Raw genomic sequence first — 27,903 nt, 5'->3', positions numbered from 1 at the left:
AAATTATTAGTAAACTATGTGGTTGTCCGAATCCTTAGTAAGGTTATCTTAAATCTTGGTGCAATATAATGTGAAACGTTTAAAAAATGCAAGGATTGCTTCTCATATACTTGTATTTCATTGCTTCTCAACGCGCAGGTGTTTTTGTGTTTTAAAAAAGAAAACCCAAAATACCTCAATGTTGGAGTACGCTCCAGCAATACCACCTCCACGCAATGTAAGGTTATGCACCAGCATTCAATTAATTAACCCACGCTGCCTGATCCAATACACAGGCACCGCCTACGCACCAGCCAATTCAATGCAGTAACAATCGTGCGCACCAGCAGCAACACATCAGCAACAGCTGGTCCACAGCACCACACAGGTAAGGCTCCACAGTCAAGACAACGCGCACCAGGCACAACGCCAATAACCAAAACCACGCACAGCAATCCACACATTCACACGCAGGCTCAGCGCTCCAGCAACACCTGCGCTCTAGCACGCTGCCTAATCCATGCATCAACTGCGCTCCACCTCCAATATTGCTCTGATACCACTTGTTGGAGATCAGATGCACAGCTAATTAAACGAAATACACAACAGATAAATCAAGCACATAAAGACACAAGAATTAATGTGGTTCACCCAACCAATCTGGGCTATGTCCACACAACATAGGCATCGGCAATCTTATTAATCAAACATGAGATTACATAATTCAATCCTCGCAAACTCTCACCCTCATACCAAACAATCCGAATGGTTGCCTGTTTTATAGCAAAGGGAATCTAACAACTTCATTAACTCACTTTCATCAAATATAGGAGGCATTAATCATCTCTCTCAACAACCTGGAGCTAATCTAGGAACTGATTCCTATTGTTGTCATCTACTGAGATTTTGCCTATCTTATGCAAAACAGAAAATCTCAACAAGAAAGCCAAAATCCTAAAGCTTAACAATTGTAACTAAGATTTTTAAAAATTTATGTCAGATTTTCTCAAAATTATACCAGAATTTCTATTTGTGAAATGTTTAGACTACACATATATAAAGAGCATATATAGAAATCACATGTGAAGGCACATGAAAGCATCCATCCTCTCATTCTGCAGTGAGTTTGTGGATTGGCTTACCTTTCCCCAACAAGTTTTCTTGAGTTTTTGTTTCCAAGAGGTGAAAACCATGCCAAGTCACACCAAGGAGCCATTGACAACTTGAATAGAATGTAAAAAAAAGAAGAAGACAAGACCCAAATTTACCAGAGAGCATAAATATAATTATTAATAGTACCCGTAACAATGTCAAAAACCTAGAAAATTTGCTACAAAGTGCAAGAGAATTACCGCCACAATAGGGATAAACTTCGTAATGGAAGACAAGAAAAATGGCTAATCTCTGTCATCGACACTTGGAGTTTGAATTGTAGAAGGGGGAGGGGAAGTAAGAAAATACTGTAGATAACAGTAACGGATTAGAGGAAGAACACTCGAGACCCAAATGAAGAGAAATCAATACAATGGAGACCCCATCTGGAGTGATAATTTTCGTACAACATAACCACAAAGCCAAGGGAAGGATCGATGAGCAAAGACGTACAATGAACATCGGTGTAAACATAGGCAGTAGTAACAGTGAAAGAGAATCCACAGATCTAAAGGAAGGGACGACAAACAAATCCTTGTAATGAATATTTGTGTAACCGCAGACAATAGTGACAGAGCAATAAAATACATAGAGCCAAGGGAATAGTTGACGAATGAATGTGACGCAACGAACACTCTAGAAACCATAACTCCTAGAGTATGTATGAACTCTTGTCTCAAGATGCTCTTACAGGGAAATGAAAATTAGCATCCATGTATCCACCAACCACGATTTTGGTCGGCCTGGTACTTAAAAACCACTGTCATTTCCATATCAAGTGTCGATGACCATTGTTGATCCAAAAACCACGTGTCCAGAAAACTTCTAACACGTGAATAGGGCGAGGGAGGAAGACCCACATGTAACAAGGGGACGTATATACCCCATTTACTCACTTTGGATCCCACTACGCATATGGAGAGGACACTAACTCAGGGAAAAGGGAATTATGCCTTAGAATAGGTCATGCCAAACATGAATCATTTTAACCATGTAAATTTCACCTTAGAGTAAGAAAGGCCCAAATGCGAAACATTGCAGCCATACCATAAACTTAAACCCTTATCGAGATTGACCTAGGGTGAGATCAACATGCAATGTGACAACATCCCCTTTGTTGGGATTTGGCCCTCAAACAATGTTTCGAAATATATATATGGCCACCCTAATACACATTGGAATTTGATAGTAATGCAAAAGTTAGAAGTTGTAAATAAACTCTATGTGTATTAAAAAATGGAACGAGAGCTTAAGGTTTACAATATTCGGACTTATATGGGTTTAAAATGAATAAAGCAAGTAAAATCAAAATAACTAATAGGTTTGATTACCACTCTTACATGTTAAGTGGCTAAAGTGAGACTCCATAGGGAAGCCACAAAGGGAGTGATCATCATTGGAGTAAAGAATCACGGAAATGGATATACATAAAAATACTTAAATCTAGGAATCAAGATATCTAATATATGTAGTCAATTATATTAGAAATTATGAAAAGCATGTAAATTGAAATAGAAAAGTACATAAATAATAACGAATTCCTACTAAAGATGTAGGTAGAGAAGAAAAGAATGCAGGAAGAGAAATAGAGGATAAATGTAATATTATTAAAGAACCTTAATGATAAAGAATAATTGATAAATAATCGGTATAACTATAACAATGAGGAAATGATTATAGAATAACCTAAAGAATATTTAAAAACGAAGGAACCACTTGATCTAGGAAATGAATTGTTAAATGAAGATAACGTAATTAATGTTGGATTTCAATCATTATAAAGTTGTGAATAGAATGATTATTAAACACTTTTAGTAAAAAGGATTGAAGTACAATAACTCCAAGGGGAATTTAAGAAACTGAGAAGACCAATTTTTGAAGGAGACACTGAAGAAAAAGAGGAAACATGGTTGATGAGTATGAGAAAATATTTCCAAGTTTATTAGTATTCTAGCAATATGAAGGTTAGGCTTATGCTTTCCAGCTAAATCATAAAGCCACTATTTTGTGCCAAAACACCATAATTGCTATTGGAATTAAAGAAAAGGAGATGAAATGGAAATAATTTAAGGAGGTATTTAAGAAATAATATTTACTTGATATATACTTTGATGATAGATCCAAGGAGTTCCATGATCTGGATTCTGAATTTAGTAAGTATGCATATAGATGACTTCACCACTAAATATCTAAGATTGTTGAGGTATGTTCCCTACCACTCAGGAGAAAAAGAAAAGAGACAAAGGTACCTGCGTTTTTTACCCACATCATACTACAATCGAATTGAATTTAAAAATATGAAAACAAAGGATGAAGCTATAAGAAGAAAAAAAATGTGGCATCAATATTTTGGTCAGAAAATACAACAATACAAACCATGGTCTACAAAGAAAACAAAGACATTGTATTTCAGAGGAAATTGTTTCAAATCCACGCCATTTCACACCGGAGCCAAAAAGTTCCAAGGGAATAATTACAGTTGAAATGTCGGCACCACATTTAAACATTTTCAAGTTCCCACATAGTCAAAAGGCTTTAGAAATGGGAAGGGGAATTTCACTAGGGAACCTCTAAAATGTTGGGCATGTGGAGAACCCCATCTTGGTCGAAACTGTCCACACAAAAAGGGAAATGATAGATCATCCATACGCCATATTCAAGAGGCACCTCTTGTCATCGATGTAGCCCGAGACATTCCAAGGACCAGTGCAGGCTTAGGCGACCAACAGGCTGAACATCAACTCACAATGGTCCAAATAAGTGGTATGATAAATACTAAACCTCGTACAGTCCTTATAGACCAAGGCTCTAGCCAAAGTTATGTATCATCTTAGGTAGTATAAAACTATAATTTAAGAAAAACGAAACACAGGCAAGCATGGTTATTGTAGTTGGGCACTAGGACAAAAAGGAATGTCAAAAAATTCATTATGATTTGTGTTTTAGAAATTAATGGACTACAAATTGTTGCAAATTTGAATTTATTTCCATTAGGATCATATGATATGTTGATCAACATGGATTGGCTAGAGAAGCATGTGGTGATTCTAAATTTCTTAGTTAAGACCTTTGAGTGCATGGATGATGAGGGGAATGCATGAATAATTGAGAGAATACTCAACCCCATAATCTCATGATAGATTTCTATAGTACAAATGAAGAAGTGTTCTAGAAAAGGCTATAAAATCTATGTTGTTTGGTTGATTGATACAATAGAAGGAAATAGAAAACCTAGTTTTGAATGCTTTACAGTGCTTAGGGAATTTAGGGATATGTTTCAGGAAGAAATCCCTAGGCTACTAGCTAAACAATATATTGATTTCACTATAGATTTAATACTAGGTTCAACACATGTTGTTGGACACCTAATCCACTAACGGTTATGGTGTGAAATTTAAAAGGTCATTAGAGTCCAAGAGACCACTTGGAATATGGAAACCAAGTGTTATTAGACAATTAAAAATGTATATATTTGTGAATAATATAGCATGTTACATTTATATTTTATATCTTATTCATTTTTTGTGTGTGAATTTAACATAGTATCAAAGTGAGCGTAACTGCTCAAGTGTGAGCCACTAGTTTTCTGGAATTTTTGTGTGTTATCTCAACCCTGTCTACTTATCACAACTGCTGCCTTACTTTTGGTATTCAGTGCGTCTTCTGCAGAGGAATGAAGGCTCAACTGTCCTCTTGACAATTTTCATCAATGTTTATTTCTTTATGCGTAAAAGTGCCCTGTGGTAATGTACTCTTGTGTGCCCTATTGTAACACCTCCTACTAATATTATCACTGACACAATGAACGTATCTGGAAAACTACACTACATATCTACTTGATTTGTTATACCCAACTGCACACGGTTTCTTAATCCCTCGATGTTTCTTTTATTTCAAATTTTATTTTTGTTTCAGGGAAACTATAATGTGAATACACATGAAGTGGTATTTGTGTTCTGAATGGCCCCCTTTTGCACACCGCTTTTAGAATAAAGCATACATTCTTTTTATTTTCATAGTATTTGTGTCTTGAAATGAATCTCTCCAGAAACTTTTACTCGTACATCATTTATTTTCACTGTAATAGTTTTGTATTCCATTTCGTTTGTCTCGTCATTGGTTAAAAACCATTGTCAATGACTCGTGACCTATGCATCCCAACATGTTGAGAAATATTGCATTTAATCACTTGTGAGTGCAGTGCCACCAGGTGTAAGGAGGTCACACATAACAATGTCGGAGTGATACTTGTTAAAGGATCCCATGTCACCTGGGTCGTCGTGTTGAAGGAGCAGCTAGAGCTGCAGGTCGAATGCAGTGGCTGTTGAGATTAATGTAGAAATGTTTTAATGGAGTAATAGTTCAAACCAAGATTAGGATTTTGTTCTTGTTTTCTAAGGTGTTGTCTCACCTTCCCATATTATATATATCTCTCCTATAATGCATGTAAAACAAAACATATTCTGTAATAGCAGTCTTCAGGTCGTGTTCTACGCCTGTGAGCTGCTCAAATTTGATTTAATAAAGTTTGATTCATACTATAACATGGTATCAGAGCTACAGGGCTTACTACATATAAACCTGAGTGGAGAGAGACCGGCGCGTTAAAGGCGAGATCAACGCGGAATTTGGCTTGATTGAAGCGTTGATTCACGTCTGGCCTTATGCGATTTTTTGTCTCATGAACTACGCAAGTAAGCCATTCTTGAAGCACGTCGATCGTCTGCGGTGAAAAGGCTTCTGTGGATTTAAGTTGAATCCAGTTTCTTCCGAGTTGAATCCTTTTGGACCTGTTGCGTGAGGTGAATCACCTCATCTGTTGCTACGTGAGGTGAATCTGTTTTGGATGCCGCTGAGGTGATCCGTGAAAACCGTCGAAGAGGCCGGACTTCCGTGGAGGAGGACGAGGAGGCCACCATTTTCTGTGCAACGTGGATTTGATTGCGGGTTGAGGTTACTGCATTGGCAACCGAGCAACCATTATTCATGAAAGAGGGACAACCAAAAAGGTGCAAATCTGATCAGCAAATGCTGGAAAATCGACATAGGCAGTTTTTTGCTATATGCGTGTTAAGTTGTTGTCGCCATCCAAAAATTTGGTTCTGTTGTCGGCCTAGTAGGTGCTCGCAACATTTTTTTTTATTCTCTTCACTGTTGCGGGATCGCAGCACATTTGCCTCTGTTTTATAATAAATCGTGTCTGAGAGCGCTGTCGATAGTGAAAGCTCACAGCATATTGTTTTGATTCTTCTCTTCGTTGGTTGCCGAATCGAGGAACAATTCATCCAAGATTTCGTTCAAAATACGACTATACTTAAGCTTGTCTAGTGTGGTCATCCGGAGGGTATTACCTACCCAATTTCACCTTTTGAAGAGCATTCACCATTTGGTTAAAGTCACGGTGATATTGGATTTCCTCCTCTTCTTTTTTTTTTTAAATTAAGTTTTAAATTAAAGTTTTTTTAATTCATTAATTAAAAGAGGGGTTCTTTGTTTCATAGAAGGGGGCGAATTTTTTAAAGACATTTTTGTTTTGGACTTGGGCTCAGTTTTCATTGGATTTGGCCTTTGTAGTAGTGTTGAAGATCTGGGGTTGATTATTTAAATTGTTGGGGTTGAAGTTTTCTTTATACATTCAAGATGAATAATCAGTTAACAAAAGCTTACCTTAATGAAAATAACAACCTGGATGGATCCAATTACTTTGGTTGGAAATTCAAGCTGCAGACCCTGCTTGAAGGACACAATGCATGGAAAATTGTGAACAATGATGAGGTGACGCTTAACCTGGCTACAGGAGGAACATCAACAACAATTCAAGGCTGGGACAAGTGGGAGACTAAGGCAAGAATGCTCTTGAAATTATCAGTTAAAAATTGTGTTATTTCCCATATCCGCAATTGCAAGACTGCACCAAAGATCTGGAAGATGCTCAAGGATCTCTATGAGGTCAATAACACAAATCGATTGTTGTTCTTGAAGAGAAAGATTCTCTCCATCAAGATGGAGGAGAATGAGATAGTTGTAACATTTATTTCACGGATCAAGGAGCTCAAGAACAAGCTGGGTGATATAAGTGAAGCTGTGTCAGAAACAAATTTGGTCATGATTACCATGAATGGTATGACTGACGAGTATCAGATGTTCATCATTGGCTTGAATGCAAGAGAAAAATCCCCCTTCTTTGAAGAATTGACAGGGATCCTCATGCAAGGGGAGGAAAGGCAGCTGACTCATAACCTCAGAATTCGCATCTGGCCTTAATGGCGAATAAGAAGCCCTTTAGAGAAAAGTCAAATGTAGCACAAAAGAGCATTGCAACCCCACATAGAAATATATCCTCACCTCAAGGTACGTCTTTCAATAGAAATGACTATGCGACCAAATGTTTTTATTGTGGTAGAACCGACCATATAGCTAGATATTGCATGAAGAAGAAGTTTGATGAAGGCCGAAAGAGATATAAGCAACATGTAGGTCATTTTGCTGATGAGGAATAGAGTCAGAACATCAGATTATTCATATCTAACTCAGCACTTTCGACTAAGGATGATGAAGCAGATACCTGGTTTGTGGACTCAGGTGCATGCATCCACATGATAGGGAAAAAACAGTGGTTTGAAGACTTCAAAGAGACCAACAATGGATCAAACATCTATCTTGGCGATGATAGAGGGTACCAAATCAAACGTTATCGTAATATTCCTGTTGTTTTGTCTGATGGAAATATTAGACATATCCATAATGTAATGTATGTACCTGGGATAAAAAAGAAGCTTATCTAGGTTTCTACTATAACTGATCAGAATCTCAAGGTAGAGTTTCATAAATCATATTGTGTCATTAAAGACCTATTGGATTGTATGAAGTCTATTGCATCAAGATTCGTGTGGGAGGATTGTACAAGCAAAATGTCAAAAGTGCATCACATAAGGCATTGACATTGATCATCTACCATGACTACAGTGGACTTATGGCATCAGAGGTTCAGCCATATTAACTTCAATGATCTATTGCTATTACAAAAAAGATGTATGGTCGAAGGTCTTCCTATTTTAAAACTTGTTCATATTGACTGTGATGCATGTGCACTAGGAGAGATGCACAACGATGAATTTCCTGTGAATGTTGATAGAAAGAAGAGAGATATACTCGAGCTGGTACACACAGATTTATGTGGGCCTATGCAAACAATATTGTTAGGCAATGCATAATATGTTTTACTGTTTATTGATGACTGTACTAGATTTACTCCGATGTATTTCCCCAGGAAGAAGAGCCACACTTTTGAATACTTCAAGGAGTTCAAAAGTATGGTTGCAAAGCAAACAGGTAAAAACATTAAGATTCTTTGCTCGGATCAAGGGGGAGAGTACAAGAAAGCTTGTTTCCTCAAATACTTCAAATACAATGGGATACAACAGTAGTTTACAGTACCCCACACTCCTCAACAGAACGGGGTTGCAAAGAGGAAGAACAAAACCCTTGTGGAGTGTGCTCGCAGTATGTTAAAAGGTAAGAATCTTTCTAATGGGTTTTTCGCTGAAGTGATTAATACTGTAATATATCTAAAGAATAGTAGTCCAACAGAAGTTTATATTTCAAAACTCGTTTTGAAGCTTTATTTGGTTATAAGCCCGCAGTTAAGCATTTGAGAGTTTTTGGCAGTAAAGCCATTGCCTATATCCCAAAGAAAGATAGAAAGAAACTAGATTCAAAGGGCATCAAATGTATTTTTGTTGGGTATTGTACATAATTTAAGGGTTACAAATTGTTTAATCCCTCTACTCATAATGTTTTTGTGAGTAGATATGTAGTGTTTCATGAGCAAGTTAATGATGGAAGCCATGAGAGTGCTAATGAAGAATGGCACGTGACCTTGTTGGTGGAAGAAGGAAGTGATGAATCAGGTGACAGTAATAAGCAGCAATAGCAGTGCAACAGTAGCAAGAAGGGAACGAAGATGATGTAGTCATCAAGCCAAGTCTAGGAAATGATGATGAGACAAGGTCTAAAGCTACCCCACCACTCAGTAGATTAGGTAGGAAGGTTCAGTTGCCAGCAAGATATAGGGAAAATGCTTTTATAACTAGTATGATGAATGTTGTTGAACCCTCTAGTTATAAAGAACCTAGTGAATATAGTGAATGGAGGGATGCTATGGAAGAGGAATATGAATCAATTCTCAAAAACAAAACTTGGGATTTAATTAAACTACATAAAGGCAAACAACCCATAGGATGCAAATGGTTGCATAAGCCTAAATTTAAATGCATAGATAAGTATAAAGCTAGGCTAGTTACAAAGGGGTATTCACAGCAAGAAGTTATAGATTATGATGAAACATTTGCCCCTATAGATAAATTGAACACAATCAAAATGATAATTTCTTTAGCTACCAGACACCATTGGATGGTTCATCAGCTAGATGTTAAATCTGCATTTTTAAATGGTGACTTAAAAGAAGAAGTCTACTTAGTGCAACCTGAGGGGTTTATCAAACAGGGTGAAGAACATTTAGTTTGCATGTTGAAGAAAGCATTTTATGGACTAAAACAGGCACCCATGTCATGGTATGATAAAATCGATTCATTTTTCCTGCAACATGGTTATAAAAGGAGCAAAAATGACCTTAATCTTTATACAGTGTTTGATAAAGAGGGAAGGATTGTTTTGATTTCTTTATATGTAGATGATCTAATCATTACAAGGAATGTTGATAATCTCATTAAAGAAATGAAGGAGCAAATGTCACAAGTCTCTGAGATGAATGACCTTAGAGAGCTACATTACTGTTTAAGTTTGGAAGTCTGGAGGTATTCTGAACAAAATTTTCTGTCATAGAGTAAGTATGTCAGGAGCTTACTCGAAAAGTTTAGAATGGATCAGTGCAAAGCTGCAACAGTACCTTTACAATAGAATTTAAAACTTCAGAATGATGATGGATCTAAGGAGGTAGATGCGACTTTGTATAGACAGCTGGTTGGGAGTCTAATCTACTTGACTACAACTAGGCCTGATTTGGCTTATGCAGTCAGTGCATTGATTCAATTTATGTCAAAGCCCCTTGAGAGCCATTGGTTTGTAGCAAAAGGTGTTTTAAGGTATCTCTGCGAAACCATAGATTTTGGTATTGTTTATACTGATATGTATGATGTTACATTGACAATTTTTTCAGACTCTAATTGGGCTGGAAATGTAGATGACAAATGATCCATAACAAGCTATGCATTTAGCATTGGATCTGGGGTCATTACATGGAGCAGCAAAAAGCAGAACACAATATCCTTGTCTTCTGGGGAAGCTGAATATCAAGCTATGTGTGCAGCAACAGGTGAAGCGGTTTGGTTGAGGAGACTTCTCCTTAATTATGGAGAAGAACAGAAGGTTGCAACAATGAACAAATGTGACAACCAAAGCTCCAGAGACTTCTCCTTAATACTGTAGAAGAACAGAAGGTTACAACAGTGATCAAATGTGACAATCCAGTATTTCATAAGAATGCAAAGCATATCGATACTTAGTTTCATTTTTTCAAGGAGAAAGTTCAATCAAAAGAAATCCATATTGAATATTGTAATGGTTGAGGCAATGTTGCTGATATTTTTACCAAACTTCTTGGTAGAATCAAATTTCAGTTGTTTAGGGAAGTGTTAGGCATATCTGTGAATCCATTTCTCCATTAAGGGGGAGTGTTGAGATTATTGTAAAAATGTCTTAATGGAATAACAGTTCAAACCGAAACTTAGATTAGGATTATGTTCCTATTTTCTAGGGTCTTGTTTCAACTTCCCTAAATGTGTGTATATTATATATCTCTCTCATGTAATGCATGTAAGGTAGAGCATGTTTTGCAGTGGCAGTCTTCAGGGGGTGTTCCACACCTGTGAGTTGCTCAGATTTGATTTAATAAAATTTGATTCGTATTTTGAAAATGGCTTCATAGCTGAAGGAGAAGCATCGTGTTCTATCATCCAATGTGGTACTGACTATAACATGGTTCCCATGGCTTCTAAAAAGAAAAAAATACTGGGTTATATTTTATGCATTTTTGCGCTGTGTAAGGCCTCGCTTAGTTAACAAAATGCCAATCCATTTTTTCAGTTAGAACGTTGGTCCTGAACTCTAGTTCGTCATTGCATAAAACTATAACACAATGTGTTGCTACTCACCATTAAGGAGTGTGGTGTTGTACTTCTATTATATGTGTGTATGTTTATCCATGAAAGCATTATTTTCAATGCATTGACTGAAATCCTACATTCAATATTTATTCAATGGTTTATGCTTGATGCGTTAAATAATTTAAATAGGCCTAGAATAATTGAAGTTTGCTTTTATGGTGCATGTTGTATATATGGTGGTAAAATATCATTGGACAAGATCCATGGTCTGTGCATAACTCTTGGACTATATGTGCATTGTAAACATTGGAGACTAGTTGAATATCAAATTGCGTTGAATGTGGTGATCATTGGTTGGAGCCTTGAAGTATGTTTTCATTTTGAATGCCCTAAAGTTACAAACACCTTATTTTATATGTTGACTGGTATAATTTTTCTCATTTCCTGGTATGCGAGGTTATTCATTAGCATTGAACAATGATATGGGTTATTCATTACCATGGTTTAAAACTTTACAACATTGAATTCGCTTATAAAATCGGTTGTGCCATTCATTCCAATCATGTGTATTGGACGTAGTGCATTCCATTCATATGTGAGTTATACGTATTAACACTAGTTCTATTATTAAGAATTTATTTTTTTCCAGAGAATCGGTCACAAGAACAAATTTTGCAGCGATATTGGGCTTCTGATGAGATTTCAATCAAAATTTCCTAGTTGCTAGCCATTGAAAATCATAGCTCTCATAAGTCTTTCAAAACACTTGTGGCTAAAATTCTCCATAGGATAGAGGCACCAATATTGTCTTTAAAAGAGCACTATTTATATTCATTACAACAATAAGGTTACTTTTTCTCATCTTAAGTTGTTTAAAAAGTGGCTAAAATTGGTGATGCATTTGAGTTGATCAACACCCTAATTTATTCCACTATTGATGGGATGGTAAAATCAACAAATCCTCTTTTGTTGATATTATAATATGTCCATATAATGCACCAGAAAAGATTGATTTCTTGCAGGTTGAGTCACGACTTCAACAAGATGAGTTACAAGAGAAAAGACATCATTCTGAACTTGTTTTTATTTACAAAAATCTTCTATTGGAGGTTGAAATAGAAACACATTGACAACCAGCAAGTGATCAAGTTAGTGAATTTTAGGTTGATCCCATCAAGTGCCAATTTAAATAGCATATTTGCATGAAAATGTAGAAATTCAACCTCCACTTCTCAAGCCAATCGTTAGAGCTTGGGAAGAGCTTGTCAGAAACAAGCACAAAACCAATCTTGGATATGACAAGGAGGTGTGCCTTTATATTCTAGATTACACAAATCCAATCAAATTTCAATGTGTTGGATTCCTTCAAGACAACCCATATTCATCTCCTCTTTATCCACAACCACGAATTGTCAAATGCCAACACTTTGATCGAGTTGGCCATGTGAAATATCATTGTTTTGATCTTCATACATGTGAGAATTATGTTAAGAACTCTCATCATTCAAACATATGCTTCATAAACAAGCCTCCTGCAAGAACAAATTTTCATCTTTGATGGATCTCTTCTTGGCAATCGGCCTCACCAACCAAGAAGATATTTCCCTCATACTATAGAATTTGTTCTCGAGTGTTAAAAAAATATTGTAGTCTCTTCATGTTCTCACCTTGTGTCTAATAGGAGGGGATTGATGGTCATATGCAAGCTTCAAATACATTTCAAGGGAATTTGAGCCACAACCTGAACCTACTAGAGATAGTCATACCCAGATTCAAAGTTTTAGCTAGAGAGAGAGAAGCTCATGAGCATGCCTTTGGTTGGTGGCCTTCCTTAAACCACCACAGGATAAAAATCCATTTCCAGGTTGAGGTTCTCCCTTTTTCCATAGGTTCAAACCTCCCATTTCCAGGATGATGGTCTCCCTTTTTAGAACACTGGGGACACTTACTCGAGAAGAAGAATAATAGCTTCTTGACAAATTTGGAACTATTCTCAGAACTACACTAAGCATTCCAAGTTGAGACCTCAATGATATCCCTCTTCAAAGAATTATGGAGAACTTTCTCTAGTAGAATACCTCAGCTTCTATTTATATCTAGTAGAGTTTCACGAACTACACTAAGCGTTCCAGTGTTGATGTTCATCCTTAAGCCATCATCGGGTAGACCTAGAGTTTTCCCACCTTATACGTTCATCTCACAAAGCACATTCAACCTATTGTTGTAATGCATTGTAGCTCTCTTATTGGACTCGTATATACCCCTTTGAATTAAGGTGGGAATGTTGGACACCTAATCCATGAAGGGTTATGGTGTGGAATTTAAAAGGTCATTCGAGTCCAAGAGACCACTTGGAATATAGAAACCTAGGGTCATTAGATAATGTATAAATGTATATCTTTGTGAATAATATGGAATCTCATGTTTAGCATTTATATCTTGTCCATTATTTATGTGTGATTTTGATATCCAAGGCCCTCTACATAATGAGCACACGAAAACTTATGAAACTTAAATTAAAGCTACAAGAATTATTGGAAAGGAAGTATATAAGACCCAACATGTCATTGTGGGGAAAAATTCTTTTATTTGTGAGGAGGAAGGACATAATGCTAAGGTTGTGCATATATTACAAGTAGCTAAACAAGATGACTATCGAAAATAGAAACCTACTACCAAGAATTGGTAACTTATTTGACTAGGTCTCGAATGTAAGAGTATTTTCTGAACTAGACTCAAGATCAGGCAACCAAAAAATTAGGATTAAAGGAGAAGATATTCATAAAAATACATTATAAACTTGTTATGGACACCACAATTTCATAATCATCATATTCAGGTTAATGAATGCACCTGCAACCATCATGTGATTGATGAACAACATTTTCAGTGAATATCTAGATAAGCTTGTTGTGATTTTTATAGATGATATCGTGATCCACTCAAGGAAAGAAAAGGAGAATGAGGAAAAATTAAGGCTACTGTTGGATGGAACAAGAGAGAACACCAATTATATGAAAAAGTTAGTAAATTTGAACTTTATCAACAAGAAATACAGTATTTGGGACATGTAATTTCTAAAAAGGGGACAACAGTAGACCTGGAAAAGGTGAAAGACATCATGGATTGGTTATTACCTAAAGAAGTAGTGAATCTAGAAAATTACCTCCTATAATTTCATTACAAAAAAAGGGTTGCATGTTTAACTGGAACCTTAAATGTTAGGAAAGTTTTGACACCCCTAAACACTTGCTTACCACTACCCCCATCTTAAGAATTATAGATCTATATCAAGATTTGATAGTGTGCATTGATGCCTCTAAGGATGGATTAGGAAGATTTATGTCACAATAAGGATATGTGATTCGCTACGAGTTCCAGAAATTAAATGAAGATGAAAAAATTTATGCCACCCACAATCCAGAGTTGGAAACAATCATACATACTCTCAAAATGTGGTGGCACTATATTATTGTGAGATTTTTTTTTTTGATGATTGGAAACATCATCCTAAAGTATTTGTTCGACCAACCTAGCTTAAATTATATATAGGATAGATTCTTTGCCTTTATTAACGAATATGATTTTGAAATCAAGAACATAAAGGCAAGGAAAATAAAGTTGTATATGCTCCTAATAGGAGGATGCCTATTACATGCCACATATGCAAGTCAGATTGCAACAAATATGAAAGAAAAAATAAAAAAAACTGTACGAAAATGATGAAAACAACGAGAAAAGTAAGGAAAAATGTTTAAACAGCGAAGCAAAAATGCTAAATAAATGCTAGGAACACAATCAAAAGGGTTGTTCAAATATAAAAATAGAATTTTTGTACCATATTTAGCATATTTAGACATAATTTTATTGGATGAGTTTCATAAAAGTCCATATTCTAGATATCGAGGCTACCAAAAAATTCTTACAGTAGAAAAAAGTAAGATAATGGGATATATAGCAGGACGTATGCAATTAAAGTTAGTGAATGATCAACATTGTAATCTCATGGGGTTTTTGCAACCCTCACCCATACCTAAAAGGAAAAGGGAAACCATCATTGTGGATTTCATTACCAGACTCCCTAAACTAAGAAAACATCATAACTCGATTATGGTTGTGGTTGACAAACTAACTAAAGCATCCCATTTCATTCCCATAAAATTTAACTTTAAAATGTTAATATAGAAGACATTTTTATGAAGGATATGTTCATATTACATAGAATCCCAAGGACTATGGTGTCGAATAAAAACCTAAAATTTACAGGGAATTTTTGGGAAGGTTTCTTTGAAGGCCTGGGTACTCAACTCAGTTTCAACACCGTCTATCATCCACAAATAGATGGAAAAATAGAAAGGACAAATCAAATAATAGAATACATGATTAGGATGTATGTTTTGGACATACATAAGAAATGGGAAGAATGTTTACATCTAGTTGGATTTGCATACAATAATGGGTGTTAATCATACTTAAAGACGAGCCGCTTTGAAGCTCTATATGGAAGGAAATGTAGAAAAATGGTAACTTGAGACAATCTAATGGATTGGATGATGTTGGACCCAAACATGCTCAACGAGTTGGAACAAGTTGTACAAAAGGTAGGGAAAAATTTAAAGGCCACACAATATAGACAAATGAGTTACACATATCTAAAAATGACACCTTTGGAATTCAAAGTAGGAGATGATGTCTTCGTAAGGGAAGTAGAAAAGAAGAAAACTCAAGTTGGGAAGATGCAACAAGTTAGTAACAAGATATTGTGGGTCACTTAAATTATTGGCCCAAGTAGGCCTAGTAGCCTACTAGATGGAAATATCGACAAATGTTAGAGTGCACAATTTTTTTCATGTTTCTCTTTTACAAAAGTATGTGCATTATATGACCCATGTTTTTTATTGGAATTTTGTACAAGTGGATCCAGAGTGATATTTTCAAATAGAGCACCTATAAATTCTCGATCGAAGGGAGACCAAGCTCTAGAATAGAATCATCATGTAAGTTAAAGTGTTGTGGGAGCACTACAACCCTGAAGAGGCTACGTGGGAGAAGGAGGATGAACTTAGGAAAGCATAGCCATCTCTTTTCCAGGATCAAGAGTTTGAAACAAAAACCAATGGAGTCTCATGGAATCTTAATTATGTCATACTTCATTTTATAAATTGAATAAGATTTTGGTAGGATTCATATACCAAAATACAAAGAGTAGTTTTATAATAACTATAAGTAGTTGGTTGTAAACCATTTCATGTTAAAAACCACCGAACTATTTCTGATTAAATTTAATACTTTGATCCATCAAATGAAAATATTTTTTAGTTTTACTTTCGTAAAGCAAATGTCCACCGTCATGATCCTTGGTATTGCATCAAGGATGTTGCAACTCTCAAGGCTCCCAACTTAAGTTCTCAATCTGAGGTTCCTACAAAATTAGAGGTAATAGTGTTATATGCACAGTAGGTTAAGTTCTACTCATGTCACCCTCAGTCATTGGATCATATCAAGCCTTGTAGATACCACTCCTTTAGCTAACTACAAAGAGAATTTCTATGAAAACATATCATAATTGCAAGGAAAGGAACATTATTCTAATTGTAGAAATGAAATTATCATTCATTAAATGTACAAGCTACTTGTAACTGCAAGAAAAGAAAAGGATACAGTAGTTGCATAAATAAACCATGATACTCTATTTGAAAACTAATCTAATCAATGTTCTACTTGCATGAATCATTAATCTAATTGCAAATTTCTTGAGAAGGATAAATTCAGTCTACAACACATGACTAGGGGATTCAAAACAACCAAGTCTAATTTACTTGTTGTTTTGTGTTTACACGGGAGGAAAGATAGGTTTAGAGTGGCCCCGGAGTCTCCCTAATCATGGAATCAAAGCCTTGGGGCCATTATTCAACTTCAAAAAGAAAATTCAAGATAATAGGGAAAATCTGGCTAAATTCTAATGGTGCTACAAGAATGCTACATGGTACTACAGGAGTCTTTATTTTTCTACATGATTTCCATGTTCTGTTATAGAAGTGGGTCTGAGAGATTTTTTAGGGCAAAGAAGGTGTTCTGAAGGTGAACTAAGGTGGGTTATGATGAATGAAGGATGCGTGATGCATTTTTCCAAGCTTAGCACCTGTTAGAGGCCTATTTTGCACAAAATTTCATGCCTATGATGTCCTTCACTGGCCTTAAAAATATGATATCGATGGCAGATATTGAGAGTAGTACGAGGTATCTAGTGGGAGAATTGAGTTGTCTAAGTGGATGTGGATGAACGTTCCAACCCCTGCAAGTCACTAGAAACCTCTACAGACTAGCAATCAAGAACATACATCCATTAATCAATATTGTCGTAAGATTAATCAAAGTGGAAAGGCTTAGTTGAATTTTATTTCCTCAAGATCTATTATTTACTGCAACATGAATCTAATCTATTTTCCAAATCATGTTCTTAACTCCTAATGTGTAGAAACCAAGCTTGCAAAACAATTCCAATCCAAAACCTAGCAATTCGAAAAATCATAAATATGTATTTTTGGCTTGTTATTGTAGACTCTTTAACCACACTTCCCACAAGATAGGTGATGAGCCAACCTTCAACTACAATTTTTTCAATATAATTCCTACTTAAACAAGGAAACAAATACAATGATTTGAACATGAACAAGGAAAAAATACATGAGAGGGACGAAATCCTCTAGGTTGGGCCCTAACCCAAGAGTTCCATCCATCCTAAGATAACTCATATGTATATCAACAAAGGACATTTCATTAACAAAAAATAGAGTGAAATATATAATCTCAAAATGAAGATAAGATCCTCAAGTAATCAGCCTTCAATATATCTTCCTAGCTCAAAATTTTTGAATCCTAATGAGACCTTATACTTGTTTATTTACACAAAAACTGAGTGAGGGCCAGCTCCCGTGAGAGGAGGACTACTTCCCTCCAAAATTTCGAAATTGATGGATCTAGTTCCCTTGGATGTTCACATGCACTTGATTTCCTTGGCTTCTAGTGGACTTCAAATTTTTGGTGAGCAATCTTGGGACTTAGGTCGAGTTGGAGAGTTCATTAATTGGAAAAGCGTCCTATATCATCTCGAGATGCCTCCAATGTACCCCTACATAGTAAATATCTCCAAAAATTATTCTTTTGCCTACATATTAACCACACTAGGCAATGAAATATGACAAGAACCCTTTATTCTTCCTACTAACCACATTATGGATACATAATGTAAATTAATGTGAGAAAAAACACTTTAATGGTTGGAGGACAACACAATGGGCATCAAAATATACCTATTGATGGGACCCATAATCAACCCCTGTTGAAGGTGTTTATCACCCTCTAAGAAGCTCGCTCACTGATGTGGAGTTCATTCATGGCCCTGGTGGCCTCTCTGACATCCCAAGGCAGCTTAGATATTGTTCCTTCCTATGGATAGAACCCTGCAATTCCTTCTATGTATGCCCACTCCTTCCTTTATTTTTGCTAGTCTCTTCTCTACGATAGTCCCAACAGTAACAGAGGACTAAGTTTGAGCTCTATCCAATTGATCTTTAATCATTGAATGATCCTTTTGTAAAGTGGGGTTTTCTCCAAGGAAATCCTTAGCCTTTCAGGAGAGTGATATTATCTAATTTGCAAACTGTGAGGCAGAGAATGCCATGTCCTTTAGCAAGCTTGCAAGCTCTTACTCCCTAACAACCTAAAGGTGTTCTCTTAATGGAGGATAGATTGTTCTTGTGTTTCCATGTACTGAGGGGTAAATTTGGGATCGATGGAGATAATTCTATGGTTGCTGGTGACAACCTAGGGGTTCACTAACTTTGCTTTGATGTACGAAGGCTCATTTTCTTCTTTTGTCATCACCCTCTTCACTTCCTCAACCCTTGTTTCTTCAAGGGTAAAACAAGAGGCTAGCACAATTAGTTGAATGCCCCCCAATATTGAGCTGGGGTCCCAAAATTTCATGTCCATGAGTATCATATTATACATATAGAACTCAGTTATTTTGGCTTTGTCCTCAGTACCTTCCTTCTGACAAAATTCAATGAACTTCGTGTAGTCTTGAATGGTAGACAACCATATTATGCTAATTTTTTTATCTGGAATTGTAACCACTACTCCTTGAGGAAGATGGAATAGGAATTTGATGGTTTTCTACATTGTATGGATTCTATGGACAAACTGGCCATGGTGGCAAGTTGCACCTCCTTTTCTTGCAGCTGCTCCCTTGGTCTCTAATTTTCTAATTGAAAGTGTTCTCTATTGCTTAACTCCCTCAATCTTAGGTCAGCCACTTCTCTACCCATTTACTCTAATTTCTCCTCTGTAAGACCCATCCTCTACCTTTATTTAATTTGCAATCTAAATCCACCTATGAGCCCTTCCCCTCTCTTTTTCCAATTCGAATAAGAGGGAGACTTCGAATGTCTCGAGTATAATCCTACCACCCTCAACAAAATTTTAGTAGGATCCAAGGTGATGTCATGGTTCAGGCTCCTAGAGTTCCTGGAGGCCTTCTTCTCCCCTTTTTGATGTCACTGCGCTTTTCTGTAGCATACCCTATTACTCCTGTAGCAGATATGTCCCTTCCTATATCATCAATGTTTTTGCCTATATCTCCTTTGTTTTCTCCAGTAGCTGGGCAGATTCTACTTTGAGCTTCATAGATATTACTGATCTAGTGGTGGGCCACCTTATTGGTGGCAAAGGTTGTTTACCCTTGACTTTAGGGGAGGTGACATCGTCAGCTTTCCCATCACCAAGTCCCTATTCTCCTCCTTGGTCGGCTGAATCATCAATTTTGATTGGGACATTTGAAGGAGGTTGTGGTTTCCCTAGTTCTATCCGAGTGCTCTTTCTCCTCTTAAAGTAAAATGGGCCTCATTTGGGTTGCCTTATATTTGGCTTGATAGGGGTGCTAAGTGTGCTTAAGGTAGAAAGCACCTCTTGTTCTATGTTCCCTGTTGAGAGGCTTATTTATTTCCCATGTTTTCTAGTTTTGTGAGATATAGAGGGCTCCTTAGGGTTCTCTTCTCTCATTTTATATTCTCCTGCTTCATCTTCATTTGTCTTGTCTCTTCCCTTTTTCTATTATTCCTCCTCTTCCCCTTATTTCCCACCTCCAACAATGGATTTTGGTGCCTCTTCTTGTTGCATTGAGGTAAGGGCTTGTGTCTCAACGAAGGCATCCCTAGCCATGTCCACAATGTCAACCCACAACACAGGGTTCTTGAGGTCGTTTAAGGCATCCATGACAATGAGCTTGATGAGGCCATGATGTGCAATGTGCTAGTGCTTCGCTTCCATCACTTTTTTGCTTGTTTCAATGATGGAATGTAAGAGGAAATGTGGAACATTGAGCCTGTTCGGAATTTGTAACCTTGTCTAGAACCTTAGCTTACAAAGCATCCTAAATTGAGAGGAATACAAAATAGTCAACCTCCCCTCACAAGATATGTACTTGAGGATGTTAAAGGCTACTTCATCCCAAAGGTAACGGAGTCTCTCTCTTCTCACTCCATTTTCATCTTCAACAGGCTTCTCTTGATGGAGGAAGAATTTCCTCTTGGTTGTGACATTTACTATGTTATCCTCCTTGCCCCCATCGAACTCCTAAGGGTATGGTTTTCACTCTCCTGATGAATTATGCACTCATATGGATGGGAAGTCCCCTAATAACGGTGGTAGCACCATTTTCTCCCTAAGGATTCAGGACCATGGCAAACTCATGGGCTACCTCACCATCATACCCATTTAATTTATCATAGAAACCCATCCACTAATGCGTTAGAAACATGTCTATAATAGGAGGATGATGAGGGACTCTTTTATTTTCTGACAACTCTCTTTGATTGAAACCTCCCCCCATGGCTCCTATTGTTCATTCCTTGAAGTATTGAAAGGGAATTGTGCAAAGTTTCTCTGTAAGATCTAGGCTACAAGGGCAGAGATAAGGTGGTTGATGCTTTTGTGTGAGAGAAGTAGAAATATGATATGCTTTTCCTTTAGTGAAAAGCTCCCTCTTCTCTTTCCTTGCCTTTATGATGTGAGAAAATGATTTTTTTCAAAGAAATTGACTCTTACAAGGGTTTGCTACAGGATTCCTGTAGCAAGAAGAATTATTTATGCAACTGTATGGTAAGTGATAAGGGAGGATGCAACTTACCCTTTTTAGAGGATGACTCCTTCATGTTCATGGGGGTTTGAGGAAAATTCTTGGTGTTTTGGGATGTTTTACTCCCCTTATTTTAATCCTATAACACCTCCTTTGCATTCCTCTAGTAATTCAGGCACTTCTGCAGAAATGGTGTCCAATCTTGTAGCTCCTATAGACCAATTTTGTGGCTCTTTTATAGCACTTTAGGCAGCCTATGGTAGCCTCTAGCTTGACCTCCAATGTTTTGGTTTGCTCTTCTAACTATTTTTAGGAATGAGCATTGGTACGAGTGAGATCGAGCCTTCGCCTTATATTCTTTTTGTGGTAATGGCTCGGTGCACTTGGTCACTTGGCCTTTGCCTATACTTTCTTATTTTAGTCGTTGTCCCCACTCCTCATAATTATCACTCACCCTTATTTTACTTTTTCCACATTGCATGGATGCTTGAGTAGACTCCAATTTACTAATTTAAGGTGGACAATTTTACTGGCCACCTCTAGCCCATAAAAACTCTATTCTCACTCATTAAACACACTTTTTACCATTATGCACATAGGGACTGAGTTAGGGGTTTCATACCCGAGCTTACTTAAGATGTCGATTTCTTGGAGATGCATGCATGTTGTTGTTGTTCTTATGGTCTGTCAACTATCCCCTCGAGGTTTTTCCATCCATTTTCTTGCTTTTGCACAAGTCCTCATTAAACAAAACAATTTTATGATGTATCTGACTGAAACACTCTCTCTTTTATGCAGGTCTTTTCAATTGTTTGATTTGCCACATGTAGTGTATTGGTTACCTTTTAGCTTCCCCCTCGAGGTGGTGTGAATTATCTAAGCCTCAAGGATGGCCTCCTGGTACCTCAAGGTAGCATCTGTGCAGGTTGCTCGTGATTTGGTTGGATCTGTGCAGGCTACTAGAATGATCTCTTTCTTGTAGCAGTCACATAGTTCTTCCCCAAAACCTCTTACTGCATGTGGGGTCTTTGATACACCATGATTACCCTAAGGAAAGTCACAAAAACTTATGATGGTGGTGAAAGTGTGGAAAAGAGTGATAGCAGAGTCATTTTCTATGTTTTTTCATGGCCATAGATGGAGTATTGAGGATGGAATTAGTTGAATGGAGTGGATGAGAGGTGATGTAAGTTTTGTTGTGTATGGAGCATGATTGTTCAGAGGTCTTTGTTTCAGCCGAACGTATACCCCAGGAAGTTTGTACACCCCTCTACGCGGGGGCGTGCGGGGGCCAGCGGGGGCTCGGGGGCAGCGCCCCCGAAGCTAAAAACAGCTGTAAAATTGCCTTGTAAAAGTACAGTAATTTCTAGTCAATCTGGGTCGTTTATTAGGCGGATGATCTGACGGTATAACTTATGTTTAGTTTAGGGTTTTTTGCCCTAGAAGGCAACCCCTCTCTTTGTATGAGGGTATTTGTATTTGAGGCTGTGTGATAGATGTGTATTCTGTGAGCGAGAAACAGAGAGGTGAGACTGTGAGAGAAAATAGAGGATATTACAACGGATTTGTTGTAGGTTGTGTCTCTTCATTTTGTTGGATAATAGAAAGGAAGGACTGGCTGTTTGAGGTGGACGTAGCCCAAACTGGGTGAACCACGTATATCTGTGTCTCTCTTGTTTTATGCATTTTCTGTGTTTATATTTCTGCAATATTTTATGTGTTCCATTGCTCCGTAATATATAATTTTCTAACAACTAGTATTAGAGCCGAAGTTCTATTTGGCTGATAAACTCACAGGAAAGAAGGGTTCCTGGTTCGAGTGGGAGCAATGGCGGAAGATGGTAAATTTAGGGTCGAGAAATTTAACGGGCAAAACTTCTCGCTGTGGAAGATGCAGATGGAAGATTATTTGTATCAGAAAGATCTATACCTACCATTGGGCGGAAAAACAAAGATGACGACGGGTATGAAAGATGAAGAATGGAACCTTCTCGATAGAAAGGCACTCGGAACAATACGGTTGTGCCTTGCTGCGTCAGTCGCCTTCGACATTTCGAAGGAAACCACGACAGAGGGTTTGATGCCGATGTTGTCGAAACTATATGAAAAACCCTAGGCCTCAAACAAGGTATTTCTTATGAAACAATTATTTAATATGAATATGTCGGGAGGTGGATCTGTTGCAAACCATTTAAATGATTTTAATACAGTTACAAGTCAGTTAAGTTCTAAACTTTGATGACGAAGTTAGAGCTCTGTTATTCTTGTGCTCATTACCAGAAAGTTGGAATGGTTTGGTAATGCCCATTAGTAACTCCGTTTCTGGATCTAGTACTTTAAAGTTTGATGATGTTGTCGGTGCTATCCTTAGCGAGGAAATGCGACGGAAAAGCTCTGGTGAGACATCGGGAAATGCTTTGAGTGCAGAGTCTAGAGGAAGAAAAATGGAAAGAGGAAAGAGCTCAGGATATTGCAGTGAATCAAGGAAAGGCAGATCCAAGTCCAGATCGGGGATAGTGTGCTGGAAATGTGGAAAGAAAGGACACCTAAAGAAAGACTGTAGATCTCGGAAGGGAAAAGAAGGAGATGCACAACAAGAAAACAATCATGAAGCAAATGTGACAAGTGAGGTGTTACAAGATGCTTTGATTCTTTCTTTCGAAAATATTACTGATTCCTGGGTGGTAGATTCAAGGGCTTCATTCCATGCCACATCTAATAAGAAATACTTTCATGACTATGTTCAAGAAGATTTTGGACAAGTTCGTCTGGGTGATGATAAACCCTGCAAAATCGTTGGAATGGGTAAGGTTCTTGTAAAACAACAGAATGGAAACCAATGGCTATTAAAGGACGTAAGGCATGTTCAAGATCTAAAGAAAAATCTGATTTCAACACGGCAGTTAGGCGGTGAAGGTTGTGTGACAACTTTCACAGATAAAGCTTGGAAGGTCACCAAAGGAGCCCTCGTAATAGCAAAAGGCAAAAAGGTTGGTACATTGTATTTATGCAATGGTATTTCTAACTCTGTTAATGCTTTAACTTCCAAAGGAGCAGATGCAGCATTATGGCATCATAGGCTCGGACACATGAGTGAAAAGGGGATGAAGATTCTTCACTCAAGGAATTTTTTGCTAGGTTTGAAGAATGTTGATTTGGATTTTTGTGAGAATTGTATTTATGGAAAACAAAAGAGAGTCAGATTTCTCAGAGTTGGAAAAGAAAAGAAGAATGAAAAATTAGAGCTTGTGCATACAGATGTATGGGGACCTGCTCAGGTATCATCTCTCAGTGGCTCTCGTTATTATGTTACTTTTATTGATGATGCAACTAGAAAAACTTGGATTTATTGTATTAAGAATAAATTTGATGTATTTGATACTTTCAAGAAATGGAAAACTTTGGTTGAGATTGATACAGGAAAGAAATTGAAGTGTCTTAGATCAGACAATGGAGGTGAATATTGCAGCAAAGAGTTTGATAGGTACTGTTCAGAACATGGAATTCACAGAGAGAAGACAGTTCCAAGAACACCACAAGGAAATGGCGTGTCAGAAAGGATGAACAAAACAACCATGGAGCGTGCAAGGTGCATGAGATTGCATGCAGAATTGCCTTTACAGTTTTGGGCAGATGCTGTAGATACTGTTGTTTATCTAATAAATAGAGGGCCTTCAAGTTCCTTGGATGGTGGTGTTCCGGAGGAAGCATGGACAGGTAAAAAGGTAAACTACTCTTTTTTAAAGCCTTTTGGTTGTGAGGCCTTTGTCCATATTGATAAAGAAAATAGAACAAAGCTTGAGGCAAAGTCAAAGAAATTTACCTTTATTGGATATGGTGTTAATGATTTTGGTTATCTCTTATATGATTACGAAAATCACAAAATCATTAGGAGCAGAGATGTAATATTCAATGAAAAGGTCTTGTATAAGAATCAGTTGTAGGAAAAGAAACGGGAAAAAGAAAACAAGGAATATGCAGTTCTTGATGAAATCACTGAAAAGGTAAAGGTGCCTGAAAATAATAATAATGAACAACAACAACCACCACAACAGCAACAGGCAACCCCAACACCTGAAAATGGTGTTAGAAGATCTACCAGGATAAGTAGACCCCCTAAACGATACTCTCCTTCATTATATTATTTATTGTTGACTGATTCTGGTGAACCCGAATGTTATGAGGAAGCAATGTAGGTTGAAAGCAGGAAGAAGTGGGAGGTAGCCATGGAAGAAGGGATGGAGTCCTTATTGCATAACCAGACTTGGGATTTAATCAGGTTGCCTGTAGGAAAAACTACATTGAAGAATAAATGGGTTTACACGCTGAAGGAAGAAGATGGAGGAAAATAGAGGTATAAAGCTAGACTTATGGTGAAGGGGTTTGCACAAAAGAAAGGTATTGATTTTGATGAAATATTTTCTACTGTTGTTAAAATGACTTCAATCAGAACTATTTTAAGTCTTGTAGCAGCTGAAGATTTGCATCTTGAGCAGTTAGATGTAAAGACACCCTTTCTCCATGGGGATTTGGAGGAAGAGATATATATGCAGCAGCCAGAAGGATATGAGGTGAAAGGGAAGGAGAAACTAGTGTGTAGGTTGAAGAAGAGCTTGTATGGCTTAAAACAGGCTCCAAGGCAGTGGTATCTAAAATTTGACAAGTTTATGTCTGAACAAGGTTATACTAGATGTCACTCTGATCATTGTGTTTATCTAAAAAAGCGAAATGATGGAAGCTATATTATATTGTTATTGTATGTGGATGACATGCTTGTTGCAGGATTTAACATGCAGGAAATAAATGTACTCAAAAGAAAATTGGCAAATTCATTTGCAATGAAGGATTTGGGAGCTGCAAAACAAATCCTTGGTATGAGAATCACTAGAGACAGGACAAATCACAAATTAACATTGTCTCAGAATGAGTACATACAAAAGGTGTTGAAAAGATTTAATATGCACAATGCAAAACCAGTTAGCACACCTTTTGCTAGCCATTTCAAACTTAGTAAGGAAATGTGCCTAAAGACCCAAGAAGACATGGATTATATGTCTAAAGTTCCATATGCATCAGTAGTTGGAAGCTTAATGTATGCAATGGTCTGCACAAGGCCTGATATTGCACATGTAGTGGGAGTTGTAAGCAGGTACATGAACAATCCAGGAAAGGAACATTGGATGGCAGTGAAATGGATTCTCAGATATTTGAAAGGTACCACAAATCAAGCATTATGCTTTGGTGGTGCAAACATTTCTCTACAAGGATATGTTGATGCAGATATGGCAGGTGACAGGGATAATAGGAGGAGCACTACAAGATATGTATTTACTGTTGGTGGAACAGCTGTCAGTTGGATTTCAAAAATCCAAAGTGCTGTTGCACTTTCAACAATAGAAGTAGAGTATGTTGCTGCTACAGAGGCTAGTAAAGAAATGATTTGGTTACAAAGGTTTATGGGTGAATTGGGTAAGGAGCATGATAAGGGCACGTTATACAGTGATAGCCAAAGTGCCATTCATCTTGCAAAGATCTCAACATTTCATTCCAGGAGTAAACACATACAGCTCAAGTACCATTTCATATGATCAGTGTTGGAAGATGGAGAGTTGAAGCTGGAAAAGATACACACTAGCTAGAATCCTGCAGATATGCTAACAAATGTTGTAACCAGGGAGAAATTGGGAATATGCTCAGTTTCAATTGGTCTTCAAGGATGACGATGAAGATGAGAAATAGCCAGGTCCAAAGAGGAGTCATTGTCCAGCAAATGAAGCAGCAGTGGAGTTTCTACAATCATTCTCCAAGTGGGAGATTGTTGTGTGTGGAGCATGATTGTTCAGAGGTCTTTGTTTCAGCAGGATGTATACCCTAGGAAGTTTGTACACCCCTCCACGTGGGGGGTTGCGGGGGGGACTTGTCCCCCCCGCGGGGATCTAGGGGGGCCCATCCCCCCCGGCTGGGGGGTCCGGGGGCCAGCGGGGGCTCGAGGGCAGCGCCCCCGAAGCTAAAAATAGTTGTAAAATTGCCTTGTAAAAGTATAGTAATTTCTAGTCAATCTGGGCCGTTCATTAGGTGGATGATCTGACGGTAGAACTTATGTTTAGTTTAGGGTTTTTTGCCCTAGAAGGCAACCCCTCTCTTTGTATGAGGGTATTTGTATTTGAGGTTGTGTGATAGATGTGTATTCTGTGAGCGAGAAACAGAGAGGTGAGACTGTGAGAGAAAACAGAGGATATTACAGCGGATTTGCTGTAGGTTGTGTCTCTTCATTTTGCTGGATAATAGAAAGGAAGGACTGGCTGTTCGGGGTGGACGCAGCCCAAACTGGGTGAACCACGTATATTTGTGTCTCTCTTGTTTTATGCATTTTCTATGTTTATATTTCTGCAATATTTTATGTGTTCCATTGCTTCGTAATATATACTTTTCTAACAAGTTTACTAGACCCCTTCTAACATTTTTCTAAGGAATAACATAACTTTTGGTCCCATTTTCTATGTGGATCTC

At 37.4% G+C, this 27,903-nt stretch overlaps 1 pseudogene; it reads right to left on the bottom strand.

Moving 5' to 3' along the window:
* Positions 1–245: 245 nt before the first annotated feature.
* Positions 246–27,903, bottom strand: part of LOC149183356 (UDP-glucuronic acid decarboxylase 4-like) — a 98,586-nt pseudogene continuing 70,928 nt past the window's right edge.

This window comes from Pinus tabuliformis, chromosome 3_2, assembly GCF_031772625.1.
Source record: "Pinus tabuliformis cultivar Carrire ecotype Pingquan chromosome 3_2, CPIR1, whole genome shotgun sequence".
NCBI classification, from domain to species: Eukaryota; Viridiplantae; Streptophyta; class Pinopsida; order Pinales; family Pinaceae; genus Pinus; species Pinus tabuliformis.
Note: the sequence above shows the minus strand (reverse complement) of the source record. Positions and strands in the feature narration are given on the sequence as shown.